Here is an 18204-nt window from a genome sequence, read left to right as displayed (position 1 = left end):
GAAACCAGTGGAGATATCGCAATTTTGAGCACAAATTTGGTCCAATTGGGTTCTAGAATCACCGATTTAGTCTAGAAAAAATAAGTTTGAAAATTAAATTCGAAATGATTTTTGAAAGTTTGTACTAGCAAAAATTTCACTTGAACCCTTTGCGCCACCCCTAAATATCAACCGAAATCGCTCATTTTTGTACAGCTGACTTATTTCGACTAGTGGATCACTTTCCACTTGAGAAATCATATATCGGAGAGATTTTTTGAAATTAGCCCCACCCTACTGCCACAGCAAATATTTGGGTTCAGTTGCGTGACCTGCACTATTGTTGGTTGATAATCCTTCCACGTGTCTTGGGTATTAAGGCCTATCCACTGTATGGCCTCGATTCACCGTGCAAATCAGGCAGGTTGGTGCCGAGTAGCATTCATTGGTGATGCGACCCTCTTCTCCGCACTTTCTTTAGAGTTTGCTCTTAGTGTAATCTTTCAACTCGCAGGATTTGTGGCTTTACTCGAAGCACCTGATGCACGCCTCTGACAGCTAGCAGAGCAGGGACCCTGACCATCCTACTCTGATCTTCCCGAATGTGGTGATCTGGGTACCTGCCGGACGTTTTCCAGGCGGATTAATGCACTTGATGTTTCGATCTCGCACTATTGCGGCTGTGAGCTTCTCTGCGTTGGTAATCTCCAGGTTTATGCACTGGAGAGCCCCCTTGGGCCGCCGCCAGGGCTCTAACCTGTACTTTCTTGCCGAGGAACACTTGTTCTAGCGCTTTATATGTAGGTCGCACTTTTATGCGTCGCCCGCTTTATCAGAACCATAATCATTTCTCTCGTCCTGGTGCATCCCGTGCCCAGCAACAAGAGCCGATTTTCACCTTTCGTGGTCCTCGGTATACCAGTATTATACTCAACTGCCGTAGTCTTGAAGAGAATCGCGTTTCATTGTTTAATATTTGCAGTCTGGCCTTGGTTTTCATATTTTTTCCCTACCGTAATCAAAGGGTTTTCATTCCCCAGGTTTGAGTTCGGCTGTTGGCCTTTGAAGAGGGGAGGGTATTGATAGACTTGTTGGGCTTATCATTGCCCGGGTTCCCTGGTAACTCGCGCAGGTTGTCGCCTTCACCTTGGACGGTCAGCCATACTCCGCTGAGCTCTTCTTGTACCGGCGCCCGCGAGCTGTGCTTCGCTGGCAAGGTATTTCTTGTGTTTCGGCTGTGAATCTCGAGCCATATGGCGGTTTGCTCTTTCACCTGCGGCTGTCGTGAGCTAAATGGGCACGTGCGCCATTGTCGAGTTTCCGTTAAAAAAGAAGCTATCCGCTTTGGTGGACCACGCTTCGCTTCTCGAAAAGGTCGTACTCCTTCTCAATCGAAGACGTCGACTTGCGGAGATTCAGCAGGCCCTGTTTAAGGTCCTGATATTACAAACTGACATTTCGAACGGGTTCACCGTCCCGCTCTCTAGCCCTCCATCCCACTTTCACGAATTAGGCTGCTCCATATCTATTGCCCCCTTAAAGTAGCTATTTACATACATATATACTAGACTGGGTCAACAAAGTCGATTTTTCGGAACAAAGCTTTTTCGATTCATTTTAGCGTCCAAAGTAACTGTGCAAAATTTGGGAGTGATTGGTTGCTTACCCGTATTCCGCATTGCGATTGAAATTTGTATGAAATTTAGTATGGGAAAACATGCTTTTTTGCATTTTTCTCATAAATTGAAAGTTTTCGTCTAAAACAATCTAACCAATGACGGTAAAGTATAGCCTAGGAAAAACTTTGCCGAAAACCGCAAAGTGATCCGCCGTCTTTCACCTAAACTTAATGAATTCGTTGGTAGTTACCAAGCCGGTTTCATCAACAGCCGGTCGACCAGATCTTCACCGTACGACAAATCCTCTAAAAATGCCGTGATGGGACCTCGTATTCGCACCATCTGTTCATGACCTTCAAGGCGGCATACGACAATATCGACCGCACAGAACTATGGAAAATCATGGACGAGAACAGCTTTTCTGGGAACAGTGTAGAAACGAACTGGTGGTGAATGCTGTTAAAACAAAGTACATGCTGGTAAGTGGAACTGAGCGAGACAGTACAAGCCTGCACTCTACGGTTAACCCAACATCCTGAAAATGGCTAAAGCTGGAGAGATACGGTGGGCAGGACATGGTGCAAGAATGCCGGACAGCAACCCTGCAAAAAAGGCGTGGAGCACAAAGAGCACTCTGGATGAACCAGGTGGAGCGTGATCTGGTGAGCGTTGGGCGTGACCAACTTTGGAGAGTTGCAGCTGCAAATCAAGTACTGTGGCAAATTATTGATTCTGTGTTATCATGAATTTAATGTTGAACTAAATAAATAAATGCCACCTCTCGAGTGTCACCACTCACCAGGTGTATTTTCGGATACTCTTACGTGCGAAGAAGATGCTACTGGTTGCCGTCCTTCTAGCAGCAACGAATACCACAATCCACATATCATTATTAAGACTTTTTTTAATGCATAATTAAGGCTTTTCACACCAATCCGATGAAATATTCTGCCGATCTGCGCATTTACATCCCGAAACTATTTTGTCATCTTCTTTTGAGCACTCCTGTAGGACTTATCGGCTTCCATAGAAATTATCCTTAAAGTCATCTCCTGGCTTATTGTTCGTTGGCAAATATACATGGCTGTAGTTGAATAATCTTCCCCTAATTCTCAACCCACAGATTTGGTTTTTTATAGGCATTTCACAAATTTAACTAAGTGGCTATATTTGATAGAGAATATTTCAATTCACTATTTCTCTGCACCAGAGCATCCAACACCATTCTCCCCCATCATCCTGCCCGCGGACGTATAATGGCGAGTACGGGAAATTTTCTCTCACAGTTTCACCACACCAGCCGAGCCGTACATACGGATCTGTTGGTAGTCGGCCGTCGTCAGGTACGGACCATTTCTCGAAAGGATAAACTGTGTTGTGTAGTGAAACTCGTTGTCGTCGTCTCAAGTGCGACTGCTAGAGGACTACAACTGTTTGGTACGATTCTTGGCGGCACCAAGTTAGCGGGTAATTGTCCATTGTTTGGCGTCGTTTTCTGGCGGTCACGGATTGTGAAGACTGAAAGTGATATTTTTGCGTAGTGCTAACAAGAGTTTCATCGGTCGTAAGGATAATCCCGATACGAGTGGGCATCAGTTTAACAGAGCGGATTATGTAATTTGGTGCAAAGTGCATTTCGTCAGCTTTCAAGACAAGTGAGTAGACCACTTTCAGCGGCTACAAATTGCCGTCAAGCCAACTATGCATGTCTTATTCAAAGTCCAAGTGTTCAATTTGGCGAAACCGAAGCCAAGATGGTTACAGAAATCACGTTCATCTTTGCCATCGCATCGGGCCGGGGTGAGCCCTCATCATGGTGGATGTCTAAAAATACATCCCCAAAACGGGGGTGACAAGGGCAAGGGAAGCGAAATTTCACCACCACTACCACCCACTAGATCCCATCCCTTGCCAACAGCAGCGCAGCGAGAGACCAACCGCGCCCACCCGACTCATTCATCGGCTCCGGATGGGGATGCACTTTAACAAACTGCTCGCCGTATTACATCGCCGCATTTCCACCACGCGGTTCTGCTATGTGGCAAAGGAAAACATGTGTACATATATGAAGAATTGGCGGCGTGTTTTTCGTACTGAGCGGAACACGCTATCAAACAACGAACGTAGATGGATTTTTTTTCAGGAGCTCATTGATTGTATGCATGTTGTGATGATGGAATTCAGGATAATGGAAGGGTTGAACCGGGTAATCTCCCAGACAATTGTTCTCTTGAACGAGTTTACACTTCTTCATTTTGAAGTTTCGGTTGAAGGACCATTGCTTTTATGTTTTAGATTGTTGAGAAGGGTTGTTCTTATATGCAAAATATGGTGGAGCACAAAAGGAATGTGCAGATTATTGTGGTAAGAATAAGCATAAATAAGGAAGTTCACAATTATAAAGACTGTAAAGTTTATGATCTGGACCAATCTTTTATGCTTCACAACTGTTTGAGCGGTTTTTATGTCCTCCTAGGTATGTAAGTAAATAGTTTATTTTATGTCACGAGAGACGATTTTCAATAATATTACTTTCAGCATTGGGCGAGTCGTACAAATTTGTAGTTGTTGCAGTCCTAGACCGCTGGCTATTGTGAGGGTTGTTCCCTACCCGTCTGTCATCAAAACACAACGGTGTAGGTTTAATATCTGATTTTAAGACTAGATTGACGCGATCCTCCATCGTATGTTCCTTGTGACTCCAGTCCAGAGGGATGGCTAGTTGGACACCTACTAAGAAAGATGTAGAAGACTCTACAACCTAGGTGTTACGGGCATTTGGGTGTTGTAAGTGGAAGGCTTAAGTCCAGAGGGCACGTTTGGTCAACGTTTCAGGCACACAAAATACTATTAGGCTGCTTCGTATCAGCCTAATCGAATCGACCCAAATGCAATGAGAGACGATTTTTAATAATATACCTGAATTAGAAGATAAGCAAGCAAAATGATTCAAATATCGTTTTCGATGCATAGATTAGCACAACAGACTTGAAATGTTTTAGGAAGGCTACCTCGCTTAAAATGAAATATCATGCGAAAAAAAAATGCAGAACCTTAATCGTGAAAATATGTATTTGTATCGGCCAGAGTTGCCAGATTTTGTAATACATAACATATTGTCTTTCGTTACCACCATAAATTTCCTAACATTTGTTTTTAATTTCTGTTCTATTCTTTTGATATTTTTGATGAAAATGATTGCATACATACATTTATTTGTTCAACATCACATTTATGTTAAGACGTAGTCAACAAGAGTACGCCACACTTACTCTATTTGCGGTTGCCGATCTCCATCCTCTGTCACGCCCAATGCTCGCCAAACCACGCTCCACCTGGTCCGCCCATCGTGCTCTCTGCGCTCCATGTATTCCTGTGCCAACCGGATTGGTCGCGAACACCAATTTTGCAGGGTTATTGTCCGGCATTCCTGCAACATGCCCCCACCTCATGGATGTTTGGTTCGCCGTAGAGCGCAGCGAGCTCGTGGTTTATCTTTTGTTGCCACACTCCATTATCCTGTACAACCCCGTAGATTGTCCTTGGATTTTATATAACTGCCTGTGAAACCAAGTACACTGGATAAATTAAAAATGTGCGTAAATCAAAAAGTGGATAGAAAGAGGGAATTTTGAGTATAAATTAACTCAGGGTTCTAATGAGTAAACACAATTCGTGGTGTGAAGAATTATCACTGATAAAAAATAACTTGGTTTGCAGAAACAGGTCTTGCTCCTGGGCATTTGAGATGGGGCCAAGGAACATTCACAGAGAGTAAAAAAATGGGGGATCCAAGGCGCTTTGGAGGCTTTTAAGGGGGTTGTTTCTGGGGATTTCAGGAGCCTTTAAAAGGCGTTTCGACGAGTTTCGTTGACGTTTCAACGGGATATCGGAGGTTTCAGGGGCGTTTCAGTAGTATTATGAGGATGTTTCAAAGGGATTTAAGAGTTATTCAGGGGGAAGGTCCAGATGCCTGTAAAGGGCGTTACAACGAGTTTCAGGGGCGTTTTTACACATTCAAGAGAGTTTCAGGAACGTTTTTAAGGCTTTCCGAGAGGTTTTAGGGGCGTTGATAGCATTTCAGGGATGTTTCAAGGGGTTCTCAGGAGTTTTTAGGGAGTTTCAGGGCCATTTCAAATAGATTACTGGGATTTCAATTGGGTTGTTTAGTGAACAAAATAATGCTATTTTCGATATCCTGAAAGAAAGCGCTCATTTTTCTGAGTAAAACGTAATTTCATTGCGTTCCAATACCTTTGCTTGGATGGTTAAATAAACAAAACAGTTTTTATTTTTGTGGATAGAATTACAGTTTAATCGATAAAATGACAGTTCATCCCGAACAAAAAAAAAATTCCCCATACAAACTTTAAATGCATTTTAAAAATAGTTCCCGGGCACCAAAAATAATGAAATTTTGGATTTCGACTAATTTTTGGACGGAGATTACGATTATGGAATAATCTGGATACCCCTAAAGAACCCAATTGGATTATGGAGGATTCAGTGACGTTTCGAGCAGGGGATCAGCAAGCGGTAAGGTTGGCCTGCTGCACGCTATGTCCAAAGGGAAGTATTATGAAAATCGAATGTACCTCAAATGTTAGTCCCTAGGATCGTGGCTTTGGACCTCTAGTTTCAGAATCTGTGCCTGTGATGTGCCTGCTCTCTCCCTGCTTCCGAGGCATTTCAGGAGTGATTCGAGGGGTTTTTAGGGTATTTTCAGGGAGCAAACCTATGAGTCTCCGAAAGATTTTGGGCCGCTGAATCCGAATCCGGGCTCTGATTTGCTCCAGCACGTAACAATTTTGAGCATTAACTCAATTTATGCGGCAAAACATGAGATTATGGGTTTTTTTTATTACATGCCATTAGGCATAGAAATATATTTTTAAGCAATCAAACGGTAAATTGGTCAATTAACATCTAAACTAAGGACTCATGCAAAATATTTCATTTTTTAACTCATTCGTCACAGTTTCCCTGTTGGCGTGCCTGAACGTACGATGATACCAATCGACCAACAAGAAAGTCGCGTAGTGTTCTTTTGGTAGAATTAGCGGAAATTTTACATCCGTAGAAATCCAATCCGCTTCCCTCGTCCGGCGTTCCATTCGGATGAGCTCTCCTTCCCCAATAACCGGAGATTGGCCGTGAAGTCTACTGCATTTCTTAATCTTCTGCCGCTGATCAGGTGAAACATTTAGGTTTTTCAGCAGCACCGCGATCTCTTCCGGATACGCGTCCAGTTGAACCAGTCTCCACACAGCGAACTCCGCATTCCTCAGTTCTTCTCGACTTAAACTTGATGAAGAACACAATGGTTGTCGTCGAATTCTCCGCAGGCAGTTTTCGTAGAAACGGCGCACGAAGGCGACGCATCGTATCAGTCGCTCCCATTTGGAGAAGCGTTTGAAATCCAATGTTGGTTTAACTACAACATGGGTATGTACGTACAAGGGACGCAGCTCCTCCTGAGACTCAGCCAAAGGAAGTTTTCGTTGAGGCCAATCTTCTTCTCGTTCGTACAGGAAAGTTGGTCCTTTAAACCAGCGGCTGTTCGGGTCCACATTGGGTCCGTTACCCCATTTGGTAGCGTCGTCCGCAACGTTACATTTTGTCGGAACCCATCGCCAGTCCTTAATGTCCGTGAGCTCCAAGATCTCGCCAATCCTGAATGCTACAAATTGTGTGCGACGCCGTGGATCGTATTGCAGCCACGACAGCACTGTTGTGGAGTCGCTCCAGAGTACTCTCCGATGGATTTTCAGTGTATGGTTGGAAACAACGGTTTTCATCAAGCGAGCTCCCATAACGGTGGCTTGAAGCTCTAACCGAGGAACGGATAGCGGTTTGAGAGGAGCGACTTTTGTTTTTGCTGAAACAAGGCAACAGCGGATGATGCCCTGATCCACCAGGCGGAAGTAGGCACATGTGACAGACCGAGCTGATGGTCACATTCAGCATGTTGCGTCTGAAGAGGGCTGAAGAGTAGTAAGCCGAAACGCGTAACGCGAATTATGCTGCTTTTTCTTATGTCACCGAAAAGAGCCAACCCACACAAATTAGTAAAATTCCACGGTGATCAATCCCGATCAGTACATGCCGCGTAAGCTGATTCACTGGCGTCGACGAATATGTGCAGTTCCAGCGTTTCGTAGGCTTGTTTTCCGTAGCCAGGGAAATAACAGCGGGGTACCTTCACCTCTTCAAGCTTCTTTAAAATCTGGACCCACTCTTTCCACCGAATAGTTGTTTCCGCCGGAATCTGCTCATCCCAGCCAACACCGGCTCTCCATATGTCCTGAAGCAGCATCTTCCCGTGAACTAACGCCACCGCTACCAGTCCCAGAGGGTCGAAGACGCTCATCACCACGCTCAGGGCTTCTCGTTTCGTTGGTATTGCCTCTCCCGCGATAAAACGCTGAGGGTTCTCTCGTAACTGGATGCAGAACGAGAATATGTCCTCGCTTGGCTGCCAGTGCCAGGTCATTCCTAGCACGCGTTCTGTACTGCTGCATTTGTTCATTACGAAGTGTTTGGTTGTACCTTCGCTACCGTCTCCAATTCGCTCGATCACTTCTGGTGAGTTCGACATCCAATGCCGAATATCAAATCCTCCGGTGGCGTGGACAGTTCTAACTTCTTTCACCAGTTGTACTGCTTCCTCGACTGTATCTACGCAGTCTAAATAATCGTCGACGTAGTGGTTTTCATTTATTGCCTCGGCTGCTTTCGGGAAGTCGTCCGCCTGTTCGTCCGCATTCAAATTCTTCACGAACTGTAGTGAACACGGTGAGCACGAGAAGCCCAACGTTGCTACGTCCATCACGTACACCTCTATTGGCTGTGAAGGATGGTCGCGTCACAGGAAGCGTTGTGCCTGGCGATCTTCAGAACGAATCAACACCTGGTGGAACATCTCCCGTATGTCTCCACTGATGGCCACCTGCCTCTGACGATATCTGCTGAGCACCGCAGGAAGAGAAGTCAACAGATCCGGTCCTTTCAGTAGGACGGAGTTGAGTGACATCCCCTGGACTGTCGAAGCTGCATCCAAAACTACGCGCACTTTCTCCGGCTTCTTCAGATGGACAACAACACCCAAAGGCAAGTACCAAACTCGTTTCGGGTCCGATTCTGCCAGCTCCTTATCCGTTGCTATATGAGCATAGCCTTTCTCTTGGTATGAAATAATCTGCTGTTTGACGTTGGAGTACAGCTCTGGTGATTTTTGCAGTCTCTTCTCCAGGCAAAGCAGACGACGCTCCGCCATCCCGGGTAGAGGTGAATAACAAACCAATAACTAAAGAATAACATATTTTGTCGTCATATCTAAATTTGCAATTCTTTTGTTTTTATGAATAGCTCAGGATGACACATGAATAACAAAATATGCTATCATTGTAAAACTTGTAATTGACGAGTTATTATTAAATAGTATAATAACATAATAATAGCAAATGTTACTATCACACTATCCTGCCACAACATCAAAACAATAACATAATTTACCATCATATTAAAATATGTTATTATTTTGACATTCTTTTTGCTATTATTTTGTTATTACAATGGCAAAATCAGTTATTCTTTAGTTGTTATGTCATAGAAATTTAGTTATTATTTTTGTTATTTTAACTCTTATTTCAAACAAACTAATAGCAAATTTTGCCATTCAAACATTCTATTTTAATGGTAAAATTTGCTCTTCATTTGCCATTTCGCTCTACCCGGGATGGGCCTACTGTTTGGGAATTCCACTCGGTCGTATTTCCACAAGAGCCCTGTTTGGAAACGTCCATTGAGAGTTCGAACCGTAGTTGCTCTAAGGATTTCTCGAGCGCGTACATCATCGGCGGAATCCAATGCGGCTGGTGATGTTATTCCCGTGCCTTCGACACGGAAGAAATCTTTCACTAAATCGTGGAGCGTATCATCACCTGAATGGCTGCACAGATGAAGCACATGACGGAAGGGATTTTCAGTAGAACCTCCACTTCTTCCAAACACGACCCAACCAATCCGAGTTTTCGCTGCTACCGGCTCATCCGGCTTACCTTCTCTCAACTTTAGAGGCGTTTCGATCTTTTTTTTTCCTCATCTGTAGAGCCTTTTTAACCACTGCGTCCATTATTTAGGAATATTGTGGTATGACCCATATTTAATTTGGTGCTAGTCAAATATCCTGTCACAATTGAGCTGTGATGGACAATGGTTGATGAAACACCTGATCCCAACTAGGCACAACTCGTTTTATGAAGTTTATTACCCTGTTGGGATTACTTCGCCAAATTTCCAAGGGCTCTAGAAACCCTTTACCAAATACCGTTAATCTCTGATTGGATAGTACTCCACAGTTGCAGAGTAAATGTTTAGCAGTTTCGTTTTCCGCTTGACAGAAACGACACTCGGAGGATTGGATTTTTCCAATCTTATTTAGATGATAATTACTCGGGCGAATCTATGACAAAAGGTCGAAAGACATAAGGTCGAAGGACAAAAGGTCGAATGGACAAAAGGTCGAATGGACAAAAGGTCGAATGGACAAAAGGTCGAATGGACATAAGGTCGAATGGACAAAAGGTCGAATGGACAAAAGGTCGAATGGGACAAAAGGTCGAATGGGACAAAAGGTCGAATGGACAAAAGGTCGAATGGACAAAAGGTCTAAAAGGGTAAAGAGGTTAAATAGACTAAAGACAAATTGGAAGACATGAAAAAGTGATCAGAATTCGACAGAAAAACGACGATTAAAAAACAGAACGATTGATAGCAAAATTATTCAACAACTTCAAAACAATCATTACTGGAAAATAGGAAAGTGTCTTCTAAAACTTGCAATAGCTTATATGCAACAATTTTTACCGCATTGCAATTCGAAATAGATGCCCATAAATGATGAAAAGTAATGTTATTCATTAAGGTTAAATATGGAAAATAATATTCCTTGCATGGCATGTCACGCAGAAATTGTGCCCATTTACGCTCATCTTTCACTGAACTTCTCAGTTTCATTTACCTTACAAAAGAGAAAGAGAAAAAACGCACAATAAAATGTACATAATTTCTCTCACGCAGAGTTTTTGTGCGGGTGATTAGAGTGCTGCGTGAGAGCAATGAGAGCCCGCAGATCATAATCCCAGTGCGCAATTTCTGCGCACACGCAGAAAAGCAGAGCTCAGTGCACACGCAGTGTGTTTAAATGGGTCAGTGTTGTTTGAGCATTTGGTGAACCGAAAGCATGCCAGTAAGTCCAAAACCCGCTAAGGGGTATCAAATCCTGTGATATCAGAGACAAGCAGACGTTTTAAGCTGGTCAAGGACTTACAGTTGATGAATATTTTGGTTCCAAATTCCGCCAACAGGTGGTGCTAGTGAGCTAACAAATTTTGTTTTTCATATATATATCAGGAAAATTTGCAAAAAATTGCAACTAGCGCCACCTAGCTGCAGAAACTCGAACCAAACGACAATTATCCTGAAAGCCCTTGATCTACCAAACAATTTTCCGAAGACACCATCTTTCTAAAGAATCAGAATGCTGAGATATGTGGAATGTAAAATTTGTACGCTATTTAGCGCCACCTAGCGGTGAAATCACGAATCGCACGGCCCATATTCTGACAGCCCTTGACCAGCTGAACAACTTTGCCGAAGAAACCAACTCTCTAAGTAATCAGGATCCTGAGATATATGGGATGGAAATTTTGTCAGTGTATCATCTGCTTGTCTAAGATATCACATAAATCACAGACAAGTAGATGTGACACTAGCGAAATTTCAATCTCATATATCTCATGATCCTGGTTACTTAGAGAGTTGGTTTCTTCGGCAAAGTTGTTTGGCTGGTCAAGGGCTAACCGATAATAAGACTTAATGTTCAAAATTCTACCGCTAGGCGGCGCTATAGAGCAAACAAATTTTAAATTTCGCATATCTCAGCACCCTCATTTTGTAGAAAGATGGTGTCTTCGGCAATATGGTTTGGTAGATCAAGGGCTTTCAGAATAATTACCGTTTGGTTCAAGTTTCTGCAGCTAGGCGACGCTAGTTGCATTTTTCTGCAAATTTTCCTGATATTTATGAAAAACAATTTTTTTTAGCTCACTAGCACCGCCTAGCGGTGGAATTTTGAATCTTAAATCTTATTATCGGTTAGTCCTTGACCAGCCAAACAACTTTGCCGAAGACACCAACGCTCTAAGTAATCAGGATCATGAGATATATGAGATTGAAATTTCGTTAGTGTCACATCTATTTGTCTGTGATTTATGTGATATCTTAGACAAGCAAGTACTTTTATACTCCTGTGGTACACACAGTATTGCACTGGAAGCACGACTGAGTGCGCCCTCAACACGAATTTTTGTGTGCACATTTTCTGCGCGCACAAAATGCGCACGCAGAAACTGAAAAAAAAAACATGTTTGTTCTAATATTTGTTTGAGCACTCATTTTGAGGGTGAGCGGGTGGTTTGTATGTGAAAAAAGTTGCGTAGTTCACCCTCGCTCTCTCGTTGAAAGTCATGTGTAGAGTGTATGTTTTCTCTTCTCACGTTTCGCACTGGCATGCTTCCATCTCTGATTCCTTGAAAGAACAGCCTATGGGTTGAAGAAGGATGAATCATAGATCGGAATATTCTCATTTGAAAATCCAATCATTAATGCGATTATATAAAGTCAAGCAGTCTATAAATTAGAAAAGGACAAATCTCTGGGTATTATAGGGGTGATCAATGAAGTACGTCACGATTATAGGGGGAGGGTGGTTTGCAAAAGTGTAACAAGCAATATAGAACAGGGAGAGGGGGATCGAAAATTCTCAATTTTTGGCGTAACGCCTGTATGAGCAAACAAAATGAAATTGTTTACTTATACAGGATAATTATTAGGATCTACCAATCAATCCAAGAGGGGATGATCACTAAGCACAAGTAGTTAACGAATGTTTCTGCAGTACAGTTAGGAAGAACAGATATTGAAAAGAAGAAGGCAAAATTTCTGATTGAAAAATAAGCCCCTAAGGAGTCAATAATTATTTCACTAACAAAAGTTAAAAGAACGGCCTATAAATTTAAGAAGGAAAAATTCCTGAACAAAAAACCAAACTAAATTGCCATTAAATAAATACTACATTAACAGAACTTGAAAGAACAGCCTACAAACAAAAGAAGGAAAAATTTCCTATGGAAATGTTAGTGACTGAAATGCATATGATTTCTATAACAGCACTACAATGTTTCTTTCAATGAGCGGCAACAAAGACTTCTCAAAAATGTTTGTCTTATAAGCGAGAAATACCAGCTGGTAAATTGGTCTACTAAAATTCGACCTTTTGTCCCTTCGACCTTATGTCCATTCGACCTTTTGTCCATTCGACCTTTTGTCCATTCGACCTTTTGTCCATTCGACCTTTTGTCCATTCGACCTTTTGTCCATTCGACCTTTTGTCCATTCGACCTTTTGTCCATTCGACCTTTTGTCCATTCGACCTTTTGTCCATTCGACCTTTTGTCCATTCGACCTTTTGTCCATTCGACCTTTTGTCCTTCGACCTTTTGTCCTTCGACCATTTGTCCTTCGACCTTCTGTCCCAAAGCCTTTCTGCACTGGGTTTTATGAACCTTTTCGCTTGCTTAGATGTATCCGTGGCATTCCAATTAGATTCTACCGTGGACATTTCCCAAGTTTTTAGTTTCATCCGTAGAGCACACTCAGGAACTCCACAGAAAGGTTCAGGGCCTACAAAGCTTGATGCCGCACCCTGTCTGGCTAAATTGCCGGCGTTTTCATTTCCCAGAATTCCACAATGACCGGGCACCCAGTATAAAGTTACCTCGTTCCTACTGGCCAATTGCCTCAGAGAAATAATGCATTCCCACACTAGCTTTGATTGGCAAGTGAAAGCCTTTAGCGCATTTAGAGCCGCCTGACTGTCCGAAAAAATACAGATCTTGGCAAACCTATAATTTCTTTTCAGACAAATGTTGGCACACTCTAGAATGGCTCGAATTTCTGCTTGAAATACAGTAGGACTGCATCCCTTTGGTATAGCGTTTCGATCTTAGTGTTGTCCAGACCAATCAGAATTCCGAGAAGCGCATTATCGTAGCTCTTTACCGGAAGCCCGCGAAGGTGTGGAAAATCCCTTTCGAAGTTCTCGAATCGCAACTACTGTTGAGGCAAACCCAGCTTTTTGACCGTGTGCACACCATTCAGGACGAAACGTTTCGTAGAATCAATTCCCGAGATGTTAAGTTGAACACTTTGCGATTCTTCTTCCGTACGCTTTACTCCGTTTGTCCACTGCATACACAGCGGGGTCGGATGACCTACAATCCTTAGTCGCTTCACTATAGAGTTGTCAACCAGAGTGGCATCGGAACCGCTATCAAGGAACGCAAATGTTCGTATCGATTTCCCGTTCGCGTGTAGTATGACCGGAACTATACGGAAAAGTATCTTGCTCTGCAAATGTCGATGAACTGCTACTGTTCCCGTTGTAGTGGTGACGGTAGCACTCGTCCTATTCGGCTGTGGTTCTCCCGGATGGAGAAGGCGGTGATGACGTTGCTGACAGCCGTTTACACCGCACGCTGGAGCCTTACAGGGCCAGCGTCCATGAGGATACAGGCATCTTTTGCAGAGATGGATCTCGTTGGCGATCTTCCAACGATCGGCTAGATTTTTATGCTTAAACGCATCGCAGTCTTTTGGTTTGTGGCCATTGATTTTACAGACTACAGACGGCCGATCCGGTTTGAATTCCGATGAACTTTCTTCCGTCTTTGTTCCATCCTTGGTCCGCCATTCCGCCCTAGTACTCTCCGTCGAGTGAGGATTCACGAAGGCCTTCGCCTTTCCCTTTTGTCCGTCTGGTTTCTGGCCGCTCTGCTCAGTGATCGTTGTAACATTACTTGCCGCTGTCACTAACACGTTCATGTAGTCCGCGAAGGCTCGGAGGTCGGCCACCAGCACACGTTGCCTGTAGAGAGCCCAATCAAGCTTGATATTCGCTGGCAGCTTCTCCACAAGCTCTTGTAGCAGGATGGGATTCGCTAAGTGCATTTCTTGTCTTGTGCTAACAAGATGCACACAGAGATTTCTCACTGCAAGTCCGAAATTGATCAGGGTGTCCAGTAGTATGGGACACGCTTGTATGAAAAAAAATTAATCCTCGCTCCAGTCGACTTTTTAGATTCCATTTAGGTCCCATATGAACTGTACAAAATTTCAGCGCAATCGGTGAAACTATAATTTAGCGCAAGCGGTTCAAAGTTTTCAAAGGATTTACTATGGGAAAAGTTACACTTTCAATCAAAAAATCACAGAGGTCGCCCTTTGTCTCCTTAATTCAAATCGATCAACGCTTCTTGTAGAAAAATCATTTATGAAACTTTCCTCTGAAGACCGCAAAACGATCGGATGCTTGTGGAAAAAGTTATTGGTTCATTACCGATTCGTGATCCAACGAACGGCTTTTTGTTTTGTTTTATCAGCAGCACTGCTGCTGCCGTTGTTGCATGGGGTGGCGGGAGGCATCACCACCCCCAGAAACAGCAGCAGTCAATGCAGCAGCTCACATCTGAGTGGACGTCTCGAAACTGCTCCAGAAGAGTGGCCACTCTGCTGGATTCCCAGAGAATGATGGTAATTCCTTGGGTACCACATGGCGAGCGGCTAGCTGTTGGGAGTTTGGACCTTGCAGCTGTTGAATCGGAAGGTTTGACTGCCGCGGCATCGAGAAGATTGGAGCTTGGTAACTGGACACACTTATCCCCGGATAATGCTGCGAGGACAAATTGTGAATGCCCCGACTGTCAATGGGCATCGAAAAAGAAGGAGGAATACTGTTCTGCGACATAATTGGAACACTTGGCGCCGTATGAGGAATTGCTGCGCCTCCTCCAGCGAAAACAGAGGAGCGGGCAAGATCACCTAGTAGTACCGATGGGTATACCGGGGCATAATCGCCCCAGGGAGGATTCAATGATAGGGAAGCAGGAACTCTACTCTCAAGGGCTGAACTGATAGACGAAATGACCGGTAGGATACCTACACTTGATTGAGGTACCGAACCCACGGGTTGATTGTAATTTGGACCGGGAATGAACCTTGGAATAACTTCGCTACTTGATGGATGGACTAAATTTCCCGCTACGCCAGTCTGCACTGTCGGTCGGTTACTTACCGCAGCTGTAGACGTGTTTGGGAAAGACAAACCATTTTGAGCGTTGATGTACGTGTTTCTCGGCAATACCGAGACCGGCTCCATCACGTTGACTGCTGCAGACCGTGGCGAGGATTGCTGCAATAGTGTAGGTTGGACATTGCTTGGCGACGATGTTATGGTTTCCACCGGCAAAACGGAATGGGCCAGCGTCACAGGCGATATTAGGTCCTTGAACGTCGGGGCGAAGGTAGTAGCACAAGAAATTTCGCCAGCTGTTGCTATTGGTCGCTACCCGCTGCTCTCGCCGAACGTAGGCACTGATGAGGGATGGGCCACGTTGGTTGCTACGGACATGAGCCCAGTGGGGACCACTTCCCCAGGATTGGCGCTCACGGTATCTGCTCGTTGCGTATTCATCCACTCTCGTATCCTATCTGCGTCTTGACGAGCGCTGCGACGGCTCCTGGTACTTCTTTCTTCGTCGTCTTCCTCCAGCCGAGCTTGAAGCAGTTCATATTTTTTATCAATGAACTCCTTCTCCAGAATCATCAAATCGGCGATTGCTTTATCTCTCCTCTCCTTCTCCAGCCTCATCGCCATTTCCTGCATATCCTTTTCCTGCTTCTCCTTTTCTGCCAGAAGTCTCGCGCGTAGCTCCTTTTCCTCAGCTAAACGTTGCATGTCGAGCCTCAACTTGGCCTCTCGTGCACTAGCTGTTGTGGATTGTGACACTGAAGCAGCGGGTGATGCCGAACAGAACGCACAGATGTAGGTTCTGCTTTCGTCTGCAATACTGTCTCCAACACCAGCGCATTTGAAGTGATATTAGTGGCTACAACCGTCGCACTGGACCATTCGGCTATCCGCTTCATCGATTTGGTTACATGCGCGACCATTTCGGTTGACCGACACCTCACCAACATTGCTCACAAATCCAGGCGGAACCGTCGTCATTGTACCGCAGATCTCTATGCTCCGGACGATAGATTGGTGTGAGGTTAGAACGATTATGTTCTTAAAGTACTGTTACGGGAGCGGAGACGGTTTCGGACGCTTCTTTAGCAAACTCGGGGTTTGGGTAGTTGAGTATGCTTTAAGCTAGAATTTTAATTTCATTATTGCATGTTAGGCTAAGTTTTAACAATAATTTTACTTACAACATAAGTCTTCCACGTGTATTTCTCCGTCGTAGTGTAACAGTTGTAATTTTGTGTTTTAATAGTAGCTGCATGTATAATTTTAGGTATTAACAATAAGCTTGGCATATTTCATGTGTTTTACTTACATTTCTTCGTATAATAGTTTTAATTCAATTAGAAATTAAGTAGGATTAAGGAAATAATATTGTAAACGTGTGAACTTGTGCACATTTGCTATTCGTTTTTGTGTTCCTTTTGGATCGTATTGTCACCGATGACGTTGCCGTCGTTTGTCACTGACGATCGCGATCCCTGCTGTAAAATGCAAGGCTGGGTTGCCAACACTAGATAAATTCCATCTTGTATGTATGCCTGAATCCATTAAGGAATACCAATTAAGAAGTTCCTAGAGGATATTACCCAGCTAACACGAAGTCATAAAGAATGTTGAATAGAATGCTAAACTGAAGGCCATATGTACGCATTTAATCACGTATCAAGTTTACGCATATCACCTCCACTTTTTCTTCCTCCCTTGTTAGGGAAATTAAGCCACTGCGTCCAATAAGTTGAACTCCACATTAACATCTTATGCAACATCATATACGAAGGGTTAAGGACATAGTTGCAGAAGTTTCAAAATGGCAGCCAGTATGGCTGCCACTCGCCCCTTATCGCTTCTTCCCTTCACCGTAACAATCATGGATAAGGGAGCATGACGAACAAATGAACTAAATTATGCTGTCTTACCTGCTCGAAATACTCGGAGGTTGCTACTCACGGTGGAAAACTAACTTTCAAGTACGTTGTGAAGTATTCCTTTAAGTAAGTACATATTATCAATTATTCCACAATTGTCTGCAAAAATGCAAATCACACCTCACATTCAACACGAACGAGCAAGACACACCTTTTATTAGAATCACTAGTTGGTTCACTTCCATTAATCCCAGTACTGTGCAAACTTGATGGTTTGTTGGAAAATTATCACTCTTTCAACTAATTTAGTGCTAATCGCCGAAAAATCGCGCGTTTTCCACTTTTGTAGTCAAAACCCGGAATAATTCCAATCGCGGTTCGATAGTGCTGTAAATAGTACCGTTACTGAGTGTAGTTGTGAATGATTCATTTGACAGTTATTGCGAAAAATATATCATTTTGTGTTTTAAATGCATACCATGGTACTGCAATTCGATATTCATACATAAGATACAAACTTTTGTGGTTAATGGGTTGGTATTGCTTTGACTAATGCCACCCCGTATCATGGTAGTAACCAACGGTTGGTGAG

At 43.6% G+C, this 18204-nt stretch overlaps 1 protein-coding gene across 2 annotated transcripts in view; it reads left to right on the top strand.

Annotated features, from left to right (window-relative positions):
• The first annotated feature begins 2876 nt into the window (after nt 1-2876).
• Nucleotides 2877-18204, top strand: part of LOC115254025 (proton-coupled amino acid transporter-like protein CG1139) — a 51901-nt gene continuing 36573 nt past the window's right edge. Inside the window, exon 1 of one of the 2 annotated variants that reach the window (XM_062850704.1) lies at nt 2877-3065. The gene's annotated coding sequence lies outside the window, so the exon portion shown is untranslated. Of the gene's footprint in view, nt 3254-18204 lie in introns of both variants that reach the window. The other variant, XM_029859394.2, reaches the window with a different exon arrangement.

This window comes from Aedes albopictus, chromosome 2 (assembly GCF_035046485.1).
Source record: "Aedes albopictus strain Foshan chromosome 2, AalbF5, whole genome shotgun sequence".
In the NCBI taxonomy this organism is placed as follows: domain Eukaryota; kingdom Metazoa; phylum Arthropoda; class Insecta; order Diptera; family Culicidae; genus Aedes; species Aedes albopictus.
Note: the sequence above shows the minus strand (reverse complement) of the source record. Positions and strands in the feature narration are given on the sequence as shown.